This window comes from Glandiceps talaboti, chromosome 5, assembly GCF_964340395.1.
Source record: "Glandiceps talaboti chromosome 5, keGlaTala1.1, whole genome shotgun sequence".
NCBI classification, from domain to species: Eukaryota; Metazoa; Hemichordata; class Enteropneusta; family Spengelidae; genus Glandiceps; species Glandiceps talaboti.
The window spans coordinates 6726231-6741080 of record NC_135553.1 but is presented as its reverse complement, the minus strand read 5'-3'; the positions used below and the strand labels follow the sequence as shown (position 1 = coordinate 6741080).

General features: G+C 34.0%; 1 protein-coding gene across 5 annotated transcripts in view; it reads right to left on the bottom strand.

The window, feature by feature from the left end:
* Window positions 1–14850, bottom strand: part of LOC144435984 (uncharacterized) — an 83678-nt gene that overhangs the window by 36973 nt on the left and 31855 nt on the right. Inside the window, exon 1 of one of the 5 annotated variants that reach the window (XM_078124639.1) lies at window positions 14144–14480. The exons of the other annotated variants lie outside the window; for them this stretch is intronic. The gene's annotated coding sequence lies outside the window, so the exon portion shown is untranslated. Of the gene's footprint in view, window positions 1–14143; window positions 14481–14850 lie in introns of those variants that run through there. 5 annotated transcript variants of the gene reach the window in all.

The following is a 14850-nucleotide window of genomic DNA, read 5'->3' as shown; positions in this document are numbered from 1 at the left end:
ATGAAAATATTCCAAATAAAGAAATCTTAGCATGGTGTTGATCTGAAAGTACAGTTTATGTGAACGCCATCACTTATGTGTTCGTATATCCTTGGTATGCAAATGAAGGTAGATACAAGTTTCTGCCACTGGTATATACCAGTACTGTGTTCAGTTATTATCACTGCACAGTTGTTGAGCTGACCTGGAAATGAAAGTTAAACCATTACAAGTAGCTACACTGTATGACCCCTATATTGGTACATTGAATATTATGCACACTACCATGGATGAAATATTACAACACATTCCTTCTGTAACATGCTTCATTACCTGTGCCCCTCTCAATAGGACCCTGGCACCCCTATCCACAAAATGAGCTGTGTCTGTTCCTGACCCCATACAATCTGCCAGACAGGCAGATTACAGTGTGTATGTATACCGAATTAGCCATAAATTTATCATTTAAAGATGAGACTGCAATACATACAAATTTACACAAACAAATTTTCATTAGCACTTATACCAATCAGTCTATCAGAAAGAAAAAGCGACTCTTGTTTGCTTGAGGTCAGACACTTTTTGTGATAATTAAATTGCTTTGTTAAATGGTGTGGAAATATACATCACTATCTTGAGGAATTCACTATCAGTTTTGTATAACATGTTTTAGTTTAAAATTTAATGACTTTTAATGTCATACTTCAAACACAAAAAAATCTTATATACAACAAAATTAATCCCTTTGAAATTCACATTGTAATTTTGATAATTTGATACGTTTGTCTCTATGTTTATCTCTCTTAAAAAAGAAGATGTATGGTGAAATAATCATTGCATATCAGATGACAAAAAACGATTGTTGTGTTGCCTGCGTCTGGAAATCCATGCAGGATACTAATTCTATGTACCAAGGCTTTGCTTAAACTTATACATTATTCAAGCGTTATATACAACAAAGCTGTCTGCTACGGCAAAATAAAAAAAAAATGTTTGTTTCCAATAACATTACTTCCGAAAACAGGGTAGAAAGGTTTGATTTTTATTCTATTTTTCTTTATATTTTGAAAAATTACTTTGACGCCAAGATAAGATACTTGTCGGTAACAATACTTCTGTGATAGTTTGATGGGGTATAAAAGAACTAAATTAAGACATTGATAAGTTAAAGACGAACGCAACATGCAGACTGTACTGTAAACATAGTCTAAAAAGACCTGGTTTCTCTCTGGAATACAGTTTTTTAAAAAAAGAGTGACCACAGATGAGGCAAAGGTATGAAGGTGTATACAGAAATAGAAGTACATGTAAATTGTTACCATTTTACCTTTTTGCATACCAAAAAAGTTTAGGGTTGGCGGCTTAAGCTAGGAGTAGTCGAGTTATCGGAAACACGCCTTTTTTTAAATTTGGCCTGTGGTAATTACTGTGCCAAAACAACAACGTTGAAAATCTACATTCAAACAAAATTGTTCTTTTGCATTATTTCTCTTTCTAGACTTCAGATGTTTTGTGGTTGTGTACACACCCATATACAACACTGTCACAATACAGAATTTAAAAAATCAAATATATCATTTATCCCCCTGGAAAGCTGCACTTTACAACTATACGTCTAAATCTGTTGGACGAAATCTTATAACCACCCACCCCCCTCCCCCACCCCCCGAAATTATATACAAGAAAAATCTCATGACAAATTTAGCTTGTATCCACATTAACCAAAAGTGGGTTTGAACTTTGAGGAGTGTTAATATAGTTCTCTAAGGAATATCATTGTGAGAGGTCAAGGTCAATATGTGGTTACTTTGTGTAAGTATAAACCTCAGGTTATTGTTGTCTATTTATAATGTATACAAGGAATATATCTTATTTACCATTCATTTTGTATAATCTAAATACTTATTTATTCAGATATACATGTATAGATATTTTGCATGACTGTAGTTTTTCGAAAGTCTGATATGGCAACTGCAAATGTTTGCGCGATGTACATAAGGCCAGTCGCAATAGTACTGAATAAAGGATTGATTGATTGTCAAGGAATATATCATATTCAGTACATCGATCTATGATTGTTTTTCTACATAGAAAGCAGACAGAGATAACAATATAATTTTGAGTATATATGTGGTAATTATTCTAAATATATAGTGGACAACACCAGTCCAGCATATTTTGCAATAGTAAATTGTAAATGACTGTTTTGTTGAATTGTTCTAATTAAATAGCACAGGGTATAAGATTAGGAATTAAATTTATAGAATATTATCCATAGAAACCAAAATTTAGCCTGTAAGATACAGACATTCGAGCCATGCTATCAGCCAGCACTCATGGTTAAGAAGCCTGATACGGCTGAACAACACCAGACTTTATCTTGTATATTCATTTATCTAATCTTTCTAGATTTTTTTCTTACCCCCTTCTAAGCCTGGAATTCAGTCATTTGGGGATTATGCTCTCACTCTTCCCCTACCATGCATTGCATTTCGCTAGCTACCTAACTTCAATAAAGTTTCAGCCAAAACTCAGGCACAAATTCATTGGTTTTACATTTTTCCCACTATGAGATGCCAATAGCATCAACGTGTGATCAGAACCAACTTGGGAAGGTTGAGATATACGATGTAAATCATATTGTTACCATATTCATTCATTGCTGTATGAAATCATAACCTAATTTCAGGTTTCAATAAATGTATGCTCCCAAAATACCAGGCATGGTTACAAGGTGAAAGCAGGAACAAAATCCGACATGACTCGATTCTGTGCTATCCTTTTCTTTTCCCTTCTCTTTCCATCCCTCCCTCTCAGTCTCCCAGCTCTACTTATTTCTGTCCTTCTGTCTGTCTGTCTATATCTCTCTCATCCCCCCCCCCTTCCCCTTTATGTCAGTGACACATTTTTGGATATGATCTGCTAAAAATGAGTTGATAAAACCTGACATGATTCTTTAGGTGTCCTCACCATCAAATAGACATTGTGTTAAAAAAACAACAACTGTTATCTAGACTGAACTAATGACATAACATACTTTATTTCTAGCACAGACCTGATTATCAAAGGTTATCACATTTTCACTTTACACAGAAACAACAACAGCGATAAGAATAGTACATACCACCCAAATCGCACGTATAAAATAGGTACTGACTAATGTGAATATTTGAAATTAACAAATTTCAGTCTGAATTGATATTATGATACACTTTTAGCCTGCAGCTGAATTGCTTATCTCTCTTCAAACCATCGGACTTTGATGCTGACCTCAATACTTTTGAATTGAGGACACTGTAATCACCAATTACCCACAAAAATATTGCATTCAACTCAGTGTGACCTGGAAATAGAAAGCAGGTTACAGTGCCGGACTGTTATTGTCTTTACTACTGTATAAAAAGTGACCTAAATGCTAAAAGTGTTGTTAAACTGCTGTGTTAAAAACTAACATCACTCCTATTTGTATGATCAATAGCTTTTGACAAGAACTGCTACAAGATTTATTGAAAAGCGTCACTACAGCACTGCGTATGTTTGCCGGAGAGGCCAGATGCGTGTTGGGTGATGAACATATTGTGTAAGTCAGACCACTCCTTAGATTTCAGGGGGCCCTTTCAAGGTATTGTGCAAGTCTTTTTGGTCGGTTATCTATTGTGTCTAGGAATGTTAATTTTACTCTGACTGTCATGAATTCACATAATAAATATACATACACATACAAATTTACCCTACGCCAACCCCATGAAGGCCTTTCCTGTATCCCCATTTACTTTTCCAATGTTTGTAACTCACAAATTGTGAGAGATATTTACCCTTTTCGGCAACATTGAAGTTCCACAATACTATCTTTATTTCCTCTTACAATGTAAAAAACTGACTTAAATTTCATGAGCAGCATTGTTGAAAACCCAATTCTCGAAAATAGCAAAAAATTCTTTTTTGGTCGAAATGATTGGTGAATTGTTATTCACATTATAGGAAATATGTGTAAGAAATAATTTTTCAATACTATTTATTTAACCTTTTCTGTTTTGGCCTCCAAAGAAAATACATTTTCTATTTCTAAGAGTTTCCATCTAACGCAAATCTAACAATACATTACAAATTGTTTTAATTTAATTTACATATACTGCTTTCATTGCAACATTACTATATATATAAACACATTCATAGATTTTTTTTGTACACTTTACAATTTATATCATATTGAATACTCCATACTACCGAGGTATATATATTTCATCATCCACTATACAAGGGCTTGATGTTTTAATTCCAAGCTCATGCTATAAAGCTTGTTGTATTACTTAGCTTTATCATCAATCTGAATTTCAAATATGGGCAATATCCATGATAAGGTTCCAACCTATGAGACTACTTGCAAGGTATATAAATGTATGCAATGGGTACAATTGTAATGTACCATGTACAGTACATCATTCCTGACGATACAAATGCAAATCAAAGTCTTTGATGGCGTTACATGTAATTAATTGTTAATATAGCATAAACCCTTTAAATGTCATATTTTTCCACACCTTAATCACCATTTTCTACGTTTTATTGCTCGTCATTCTAGACAAGTACAAATTGCATCCCCTGGGAATATACATACCTGCCTCACTTCACATACGCATACACAAAATGTAGTTTATTTGGGTATTTAGTCTGGTTTTTAAATCATTTCGCAGCGTACCATTATTGCAAAACGTACAGAAATTCAAAATCTCTTATAAATGCTGATTTTTTTATTTGTGTAATTTTTAACAAGATGATTTAAGGGTAACTGTTATACCATACACTACTAAAACACGGATGCAGGGAAGCTGTTGTATCAATGTCTCTATGTACACAGACACACTGTTTTATTTTCAAATGTGGTATGAACTACTCTTTATAAGTTTCCGGCCAATGTAAAGATCTTAAATGTGGTCTCTATAGAGTGTAATGGTATTGACAGTGTCAAACAATACATGTATAAGCTACTTACCTCTAATGTAGCCCTCCAAGTAAATTGAATTTTAAATTGGCTAAATATATTACACTAGAAAGACAGGTGTGCAGGTATGGGGGACATTACATGAACTCACAAATCAAGAGACTTTTGTGAGAAATTATTAGCTGCCTGACAACTGTGGAAAATCCACTTTATACGTCCGTGGTAGCGAAATTGGATTTCTGACTCGGGGAACAAGTGTAATCAGCCATGTATATATTTCTACAAGTGACTCTAATACAGGATATGTTTGATGAAAGCTGGGAAAATCCATCAAAATGTAGCATGCTTTGTGAGTCGTGATTGTTGACTTATACATTCTTGCATGGCCTTCCCTATTTGTAGCGTTGTTGTATTGTTCTGCCGTGTTATGACAACTCATGCATATATACACACCCACCAACCCACTGAAACACAAGTGATAACTACTAGCTATGAATCTTCTGGTTTTTACAATGTGACCACACGCTTGTTCATGGTTGTTGATCTACAACATTTAGGTCATATGTCATGATTCTCTCTGAATTCCTTGCTTTGGACACCCACACTTTGCTCTAATGACACAGTTTTACATGACTGTAATTCTTACTAATAATCTAATACTTGGTTTGAAACCACACATGGCTTTAACACCGCATTTTGAATCTTGTGTAGTTCAAAACAACTTTAGCTCAACCATTTAACTTTCTTTGAAAACTACACATAGCCCTAAAAACACAGATTTAATTCTAGTGCAGTCTGAACACAACACAACACTTCAATCTAACGACAATCTTCCTTAATCTAAAAACAGTACTGTCTCTACCTATATGAACAATTTAATAAAAAAAAACTCATGATGTGCAATTTCCAAATGAAAATTCTACCAATTTTGTTGTGACATTTATTTCAGGTAATGTTATTATCAAATGTTGAATATACAATCTATACCTCAATGAAGTATTGACCACTTGGTTGTCAAGACAACCATGAGCAGTCTGGAGGGGATATTTTGTTAAGGACATGATCATCTTGTGGTACAACAGGGACCTCGCATCACAGTCAAATACAGTGATCTTACAGCAGTTGATGGCAGGGACATGATTTCTGTAGATTTCTGTAATTTTCCTACATGGTAAAATGTATAGCATTACAGTAACTTACAGAGATATAAGAAAATTAAGAATGCAGGGTTTTCATATATCATAAATGACTGTCTGAATTAGTGATGGTTTTGTTTGCTTTATTTCTGAATAATTTCAATATTAGTATCAAATGTCAATTTTTGGACATAAAATTATCAAAAACACGAATACATTTCATTTTTCTGTTGTTTCAACGAAATGCAAATGAAAAGAAATCCACAGTTGTTTTATGAAATCGTACAGTTAAATTATATATGGTGAGGACAGATTTCTGTACATATTATTCTTCCACTGACTGAAATGTATACATGTAGATTTCTATTCACCACCTAAACGTATACATTTCTTTTTTTCTCGTCTTTTTAAAGGGACACAAAGCTGAATTTACATTTCTGGTGTATATTAAAAGGCACTTGCTTGTATTCTACTTACTGAGGCATATTTCACCATCATTAGCTATTGACAGAAATTAACCTGGTAGTCAAAGTACATTAACGACTCAATGACATAATTTAGTACACAGACACTACAATGCTGAGAAAACGCCACCATTTATTTACCTATTTATTTATTTATTTATTTATTTATTCATTACCATCCAACAGGCATTGTCCAATAACAGGAGGAGGTTCAGAGTTAGTGCAATATAGACAAATTCCGCGCCAAAATACATGGATGGTTTTTTGAATTTTGGGGGGATTATTCAGAGAAAATGAACAAGAGGAAACCCGAGTACCTGGTGAAAACCTGTGTTGTTTGGTAGTCAAACTGAACGACACTCTTCTTACTTTTATACCGGCATGGTAAATTTAATCAAACCCTGAATGGGGATTTGAACCCCAACCACAGTGGCAAGAGGCAAGTGGATAAACCACTCGGCCACTATCAACCTTCATCATCAACTAAACAACAATGCCAGAATATAATTTTAAGAGTCATCGAAGGCATGCATCACCCCTGACATCATACGTTAGTTCCATGGCTGTTTTATGGAACTACCGGTATATTTTGTAAACACCCAGACAAAAACAATCTTACAAACCCGCCTGCTTGTGCCACTTTAAGATATCATATCAATGTCAAAAGTGCTTGTAAAACGTAATACGGATAATTACACCGGAATAAAACATGTTATTAGATGGATTTTACTAGAATGTATTCTAAGTTTTGTTGAGACTGCCCCTATCATCACTAGGAGAGTGTAGGCAATACATGTGAGGTACACATGAAAGATAAGCATCTCAAATATCTAGAGGGGGAAATGTAGCATGTCTGACTCTCACATGAATACCTGCATGGTGATGTAAAATACAATATATGTAGAGTAAACCAGTGGGTGTGGTAGATGGTGGGAATTAACATCACATCGGCATCTAACATCATACATGGTTTGAATACACCTTCAAAGATTTTGATAAAACATTAAATACAGATGTGTTGGGATAAAAAATAGGGGGGATTCCTATTATAAACAAAATCTAGTACGTGTATGTATCATACTTCATGATGACACTTTGAATCTTCTTCAAAGCTAAAATTGATAAATATCATCAAATCTGATGTGTGGGGATAAGATTGAAGGAATTTCCATCATCACGCCATATCTGGCATGTATCATACCTGGTTTAAATATTTCTTCCAAGATAATTTACATACATTATTAAATTTGATGCGTACAGATAAGATAGAGGGAATTCCCATAATAACAGCTTCTAGCATATATCATATCTGCCTGAATGCAAACGATTTGGAAGAGAACAAACCTGAAATGTGGGGATAAAGATGGCGGCAATTTCTATCACAACATCAAGCCAAAATCAAATCTGGTTTGAACACTAAAATTATGTTCAAAATCTTAAATGTGGGAAATTAAAAGATGGCAAGAATTTAAGTTCTTATCACGGTAGCAATTACCACAAAACAAACATGATTTAAAAACTTATCTATCTTAAAATCTGATGTGTACAGATAAAGATGGTAGGCAGTGCATCATTATGACAGCTAAAACTTGGTCTAAACACTTCTTTAGAAATTTGAAAATAACATAAAAATCTGAAGTGCATGGATCATGATGGCGGGAATTCCAATCACAACAACACCTACATCTACAGCACCTATGACTAAATATCAACAGTTTATCAACACTTCCTTCAGAGAATTGCTTACTCAATAACATCACGAAATTTGACATGACTGGGCTGGAATGGCAGGAATTCCACATACAAAATGACAGCCAGACCTACATCCCACACCACCATCAAACATTTCTTACATGGTTTCCAAGAATGACACCATAAAATAAACACGATTTATGATTCTGGCAATAGTGTCTGTACAAATCTGAATCCCAAACTTGACAGCACAATAACTAATTAGGACCCTATCTGTATACAGACGCCTACATTTTTTTAACGTGACTTCCTCCGACCAACTCTGTAACAGAAGCATTAATATTCTATTCTGTCTTGATGTAGTGTTACCTGAGACAGCCTTCACATAAAGCATATAAAGTGACGATTTAATGATGGTTTACAGGGCAAAGTTACTAGCCTGTAAATGCCAAGGGGTTAGGTTGGGTCAACAAAGTCTTTTACTCTGTCTGCATTTACTCTCTGTATCAAAACAAGATTGTATATCAGTATATGTACATACACAGACATCATTATCAGCAGGGATTTTATTACAGGCCATAATAAGGTAAAATCTACCTGAGTAAAAAGATATATTTTACCATGGGGTTCCTCCATTCAAATCATTGTCTAAATGAATGTATCGGAAACTTTATATGTTCTTATTATCTCTACTCCCCTCACTGTTACCAAGGTTATGAAACCTAAACAATGTATTTATATTTATTCATGTACCTAATTTACTAGTCACATTTTCTCGAATTATTTGTCGTGTATGTCTTTAGTTTTACTGCCAATTGAGTGCTAATCCTAACATCCTTAGTGAGCCCCTGCTCCAAAAGGGATGTAATAAATAAATTAACATTTAGCAGGCTTCTCTCTTTTCCAATACTTAAGAGTTCTCTTTTCATTTTATTGTGTTTGACTTCAGAACATATGAAATGGTGATATACAACAGTCATGTTATCTACAACATCAAATATGAAGACAGTGTTACCTTCAATCCATTTATTGCAATTCACAGTGGTTGATGTCTTTTTTTTGTCTAAAAACGTAAATCCTTATAAATTACATTGTATCTCAACTTTACATACATTATCTTATGGAGAATTCAAAAAATAAAAAATAAAAAAAATAAAATAAAGTACAATGAAATTAATATCAATACAATTCACTTCCCTGTTCTACAAATTATATTATGCATTAGATAAATAATACTCTGTATACTATAGTTAAGTTTGTTGTACGATTGTCTACTTTCATATTTCATCATAATCACAAAATATAGTCCAAACTGTTGTTAAATGTAAGTTAATGCTGTTACTATTTTAGTACTAACAGGCATTGGTTACTGGTAGTGGTGTTGTGTAAGTGTTCCATTTCATATTACTTGCATACAAATCACACTTTACGTTATGCTGTGTTCCTTTTGACACTCGGTACAGTAAAACGATATCAAAATACCTCAGGTGTCGATAAAGTAGCCATCTTTGTAATCTTGATTCTGCTGTGACGTTATCACAATATCGCACAATACAACAGGCAAATTAGCAACACAGATGTGATTTGTGACAGCAATGGCTGACAACGGCTTTAAAAGTCCCAATAAATCCATCAATAAACTGTATAAGTGAACAGTTGTACGTGAAATCATTATTATCAACAATTTTATTTCAATCTGTTCAGTGCTTTTAATACTGTGATTTATCTTGTCATTTGTAACTTATAAATCACATTTCTGTTTAAGTGTTATGTTTTGTTCTTTGTATAGTCTGAGTATATATCTCATTTTTATCTGTTCGGTATCACTCTGTCTAATCTATAGGCTATTATAACTATACCACTTCCCTTACAAAAAAAACAAAAAACATTCAGTAAAAATGTGTAAATACATTTAAGTAAATACATCGGATGATAAAACATTAAAGGATATAAATAATGGTCAAAAAAGATCATTTACATTGCACAAAATAACATAAATAGCATGTGAAACTGACATGTTGCCATGGAGAAGCCGAGGAAATTTGTTCCTTTCATGAATATTTAAAATTCTGTATGCCCTTCTTGCCCTTACACGCATGTTTATCACAGTATCTTCAAATGCGGCAATGTTGGTACATCTATAGCATTGTCATGTGGTACATTTACCAGTCACTCAATTTAGAAAGCCTCAGTTTCCAATCCGACATAAAGTTCAGAGGCACTGTAGGTGATATACATGTGAGGTATTGACATTGCGGAAAGCTAAGATTTGTTTCCTTTCAAAGTTGTCTTGTACCCGCCAAGCCTGACATAATGGTTTTAAACTGTACAAATATCTCCGAGGACTATCTGTTCAAAATACTAATGTATGAAAATATCCCTTGAGAGTGGCAAGACTAAATTATTGATTTGACAATATCAGTTTTAGGCCATTTCTCAAAATATCAAGTGTTTCAGAACTGACATCCAGATTGTAAACTGATCAAATTTTGCCACAGTTGTCTATCATACTATGATTAGGTTGCACTGTAGAAAACATCTGTAAAATATCGAAATGCACCATTCCGTTTTTAAATTATTCACCTAATTACAAGTGGGTGCCAATTTCACATGTTTTTATATACAGGATAAGATAATACCTGATGGTGACTTTCTTACTAAGACTATCATTTTGCTATGGTTACTATTTCAGTCTCATAGCTGTAGCAGACAAACTGGCTGGCTGAAGATGGTACATTTCACCCATAATTATACTGCTTTATTGTCTGTGTTTTGATACTGTGTATTGTATAAGTGGTCTGTGGTTTTTTTAAACGGACTTTGAGTCACGAATCAATAAATAGATAAATAAATAAATAGAAGAGAATAAAATATCACCAGTAATTCCTTCAATCATCTATATCTTGAACATGTTAATGTCCATAAGATGTGTGCATGTATATATTTGCAACTTTTGAAATTGTGCATTTTATCATACAGTTTCTGTCTTCTTTTTTTTACCTGTAAGCTTGTATCTTTTGACACTACACAACAGATCATTCTTGTTCCTATGAGGAATAGAGGGTGTGAAGCATGACATATTTCTGATTGGATTTCCTGAAAGCATGACAGTACCTGACAAGTCTACCAAGTGTTACATAACATCAAATTTACCACTATTGTGAAGACAAGCAGATTATGGTACACTGTGAAAACAAAGACTGTTATGTAAGAGCTCACATGGAATGTCTAAATGAGCAGTTACTTAGCACCAACAGTAATTATCACATTGTAAAAATTGATATGAACCTACAGTGAGGTCATATGGGCTGTCTGTGTTGATGAACCTTCTGTACTAATATTTTCATAACTGTCCTAAGGCTAAATATAGCCATTCATATCAGCATTAATTACCAGACTGTGTGACAGCTTTATTGACTATAAAATACATACTGAATGTGCTCATATTTAATCTTTGTCAACAGTTCTGTACTAACATATTTTGATATGACCCTAAAAGTAAATAAATATTATCAATTATTAATAATAATGAACAATTAACAGCTTTTTTGCCACAAAGTTGAAATAATGATTTATGTGTATATATATGTACATATGTGTGTTAAGTCTATGTGCATGCCATGATGTGTGAGAGACTGGAATGAGTGTATGTGTCTGAGGTCGTATGTCTGAGGTTATATGTATGTATGTATGTATGTATGTATGTATGTATGTATGTATGTATGTATGTATGTATGTATGTATGTATGTATGTCTGAGGTTATATGTATGTATGCATGTATGTATGTATGTATGTATGTATGTATGTATGTATGTATGTATGTATGTATGTATGTATGTATGTATGTATGTATATATGTATGTATGTATGTATGTATGTATGTATGTATGTATGTATGTATGTATGTATGTATGTATGTATGTATGTATGTATGTGTGTGTGTGTGACTTGTGCTTGTGTGTGTATGTATGTATGTATGTATGTATGTATGTATGTATGTATGTGTGTATGTGTGACTTGTGCTTGTGTGTGTATGTATATGTATGTATGTATGTATGTATGTATGTGTGTATGTATGTGTGTGTGTGTGTGTCAATTGCCATGATACACTTTATCTGACTACATGACATTCCTTAGAAGTCATAACACTATGACAACAACCCATCATATTTTTAAAAAAAATCAATATTACCATCATGATCCTAGCCATGTCACACAACTATAGTCATTTCTATTGTGTATGTACAACACTCGACAGGAACTGAGCAATGTGGTTATTGCCATACTCCTAGCAAGTACGTATTATGCACAAAATAACATCTGAATTTCAAAACAACAAACAAAATAATCTTGAAATCTTTTATTTACATCCCGACTTGAGCATTAGCATTATCAGGTCAGAAAAACGATTAGAAGAAAGGTAGATCATACAGTGACGTGAAAATTGAAAGAAAAATGGCAGCAGTTTGGTATTTTCACGCACAGTATTCCTCACTCCAGCCGACATGATTACAGAAAAGCAGCCTTCAGGTCACACAATTCTGACACTGTATCTACCAAACAAACTACTAAAACCAATTAACTTTGTCTGAAAGCCCTAATTATTCATGTCATTTACATACAAATTAAGATACAACAATGTGTGTGACAGTTAACTGAAAATAAAACTATATAGTTTACAGCTCACAAAGGTTTGTTAAGAACACCCAAATTCATTAATTCTTGATACCAAGTTCTAGTCTGGATGCCAACTGTGGTATAATTCATAACGATACTGTCTAGGAACTAGACTAAAAATTTTCATCTGCATGCTGCATTCTTCAGTAAATGTAACATGACAATCAATACAGCCAATTTGTGCTGCACACTGAAATGTAATCATCACACAAACATGCTTGAGATTTGATCCATATATTTCTTCTTCATACACGTACTTGCTATACATGGCAATAAAACTAAGATTATGGCATTTCAAAACAACACAAAAGGTAAATAATTATCTTTGAAATATTTATAAGTTCGACATATATCAATTTCTATACATTACTTGAAATACAAGCATAGCTATGCTGCGCACAAATAAAACATGGGAGTCAAATTGTTTATCCTTCCAACATGGCCGTGCACCTTATCTATATCTGTCTAACTACTTTCGGTTTGTTAGCTAGTCAGGTCATAGCATTCAATAACCAATCGTCAATATGGCAGCCATATTACCAAGATGAATTTGCATAGTAATCAGCTGACATTACAGCTCCACAAATAAAATGTCTTCGTGTTTATTACTTCTCATTATGTATGGCTTAATATTGAACAGAAGTAGCGTCTTTTTTGTGCAGAAAAATGACAAGGTAGGCATGATTTGTAGAGGCGTTCCTAGATAGTGAGTCTCCCGCCTTCATTACAGACATGATGTATGTAGTATTTATATGCTAGACTACAGTGGCAGACATGTTGGATTTGTCACCACTACAAACCTAAATAGTTTGATTTCACATAATTCAACACTGTCAAATCAAAACATAGCAGCTCAAATATATACTCCACTTGGCACAATTTTGCAGTATTTATTTTAAGTGAAGTTGGTGTGAGATGATGGCAAAAACTAAGGAGCAACTTTACAGACAGAAAAATGTACTTTGCTGGCCTAAGCTTGGTAAACACCACTAGCAACGTAATAATGGCTGAGAAAGCTTGGCTGATCAATACTTAAAAAATATGTGCAACATAAAATAGTTGTTTCACAAAAGAAGAGGAGACAGGAATTATGTGGTGTAATCAATCTTTAGAAAGGTCACAATTGTTCGTTAAAACCGCAGTGAATAAACTATTCTGCATGATTAAGTAGAAGTCTTTCAAGTTAAAACCAGTTGGAGTTTGGGTCAAGAGGCTTTGCAGATAAAAAAAAAGGTCAGCTTACATACATTACCTTGTAAATTGGTAGAATACTGATAAACCGGTTCCCTGCAGTAAAGCTACAACACTTCTAAAAAAGACTGGAATGGCAAGTTCAAGCTGGCACTGTACATAACAGAAAAGTGAATATGTACAAATTGCAAGTCCCCTGAGCTGCAATTGTTGGTAAACTCTTGTGCACACACACACACAGATGCACACAAGGAGTACCAAAGTTCAGATATGTGAGTTTGACACACAGCCGTTAAGCTGTTGTGTGTATTTCAAAGCAGATTCCTAGTTAACTATGGTCAGTCTTTGATGGTGGTGGTGGTACGGTAAACTTGTCCCCATGCATACATCAGCTAGGCTGGTAACATAACGACTGAAACTCAACAATAGACTGGTTTACACTGCCCACCAATTGCGCATTGCATATCACGTGACATATTGATCTGTTATCTGCCTATGTATGGGGGCAGTATGACATGACAATACCATATAACTAGACCTGCCAGCTACAGTCAGTCATGTCAGCCTGTTGGTTGACACCTTAAATACTGTATAAAATCAAAACCACAATGGTTTTCAAAACTCTCCATATATTTCAATACTCCAGATAAATCCTACAAGGATGAATAGAGTATAGTGTAAAACCACTCAGCATAACTGTCTACATGCCATGCTGGGGGATCTCAGTGTAGCATGTCAAAACTTGTTGTGAACACAACTGAAGAACTC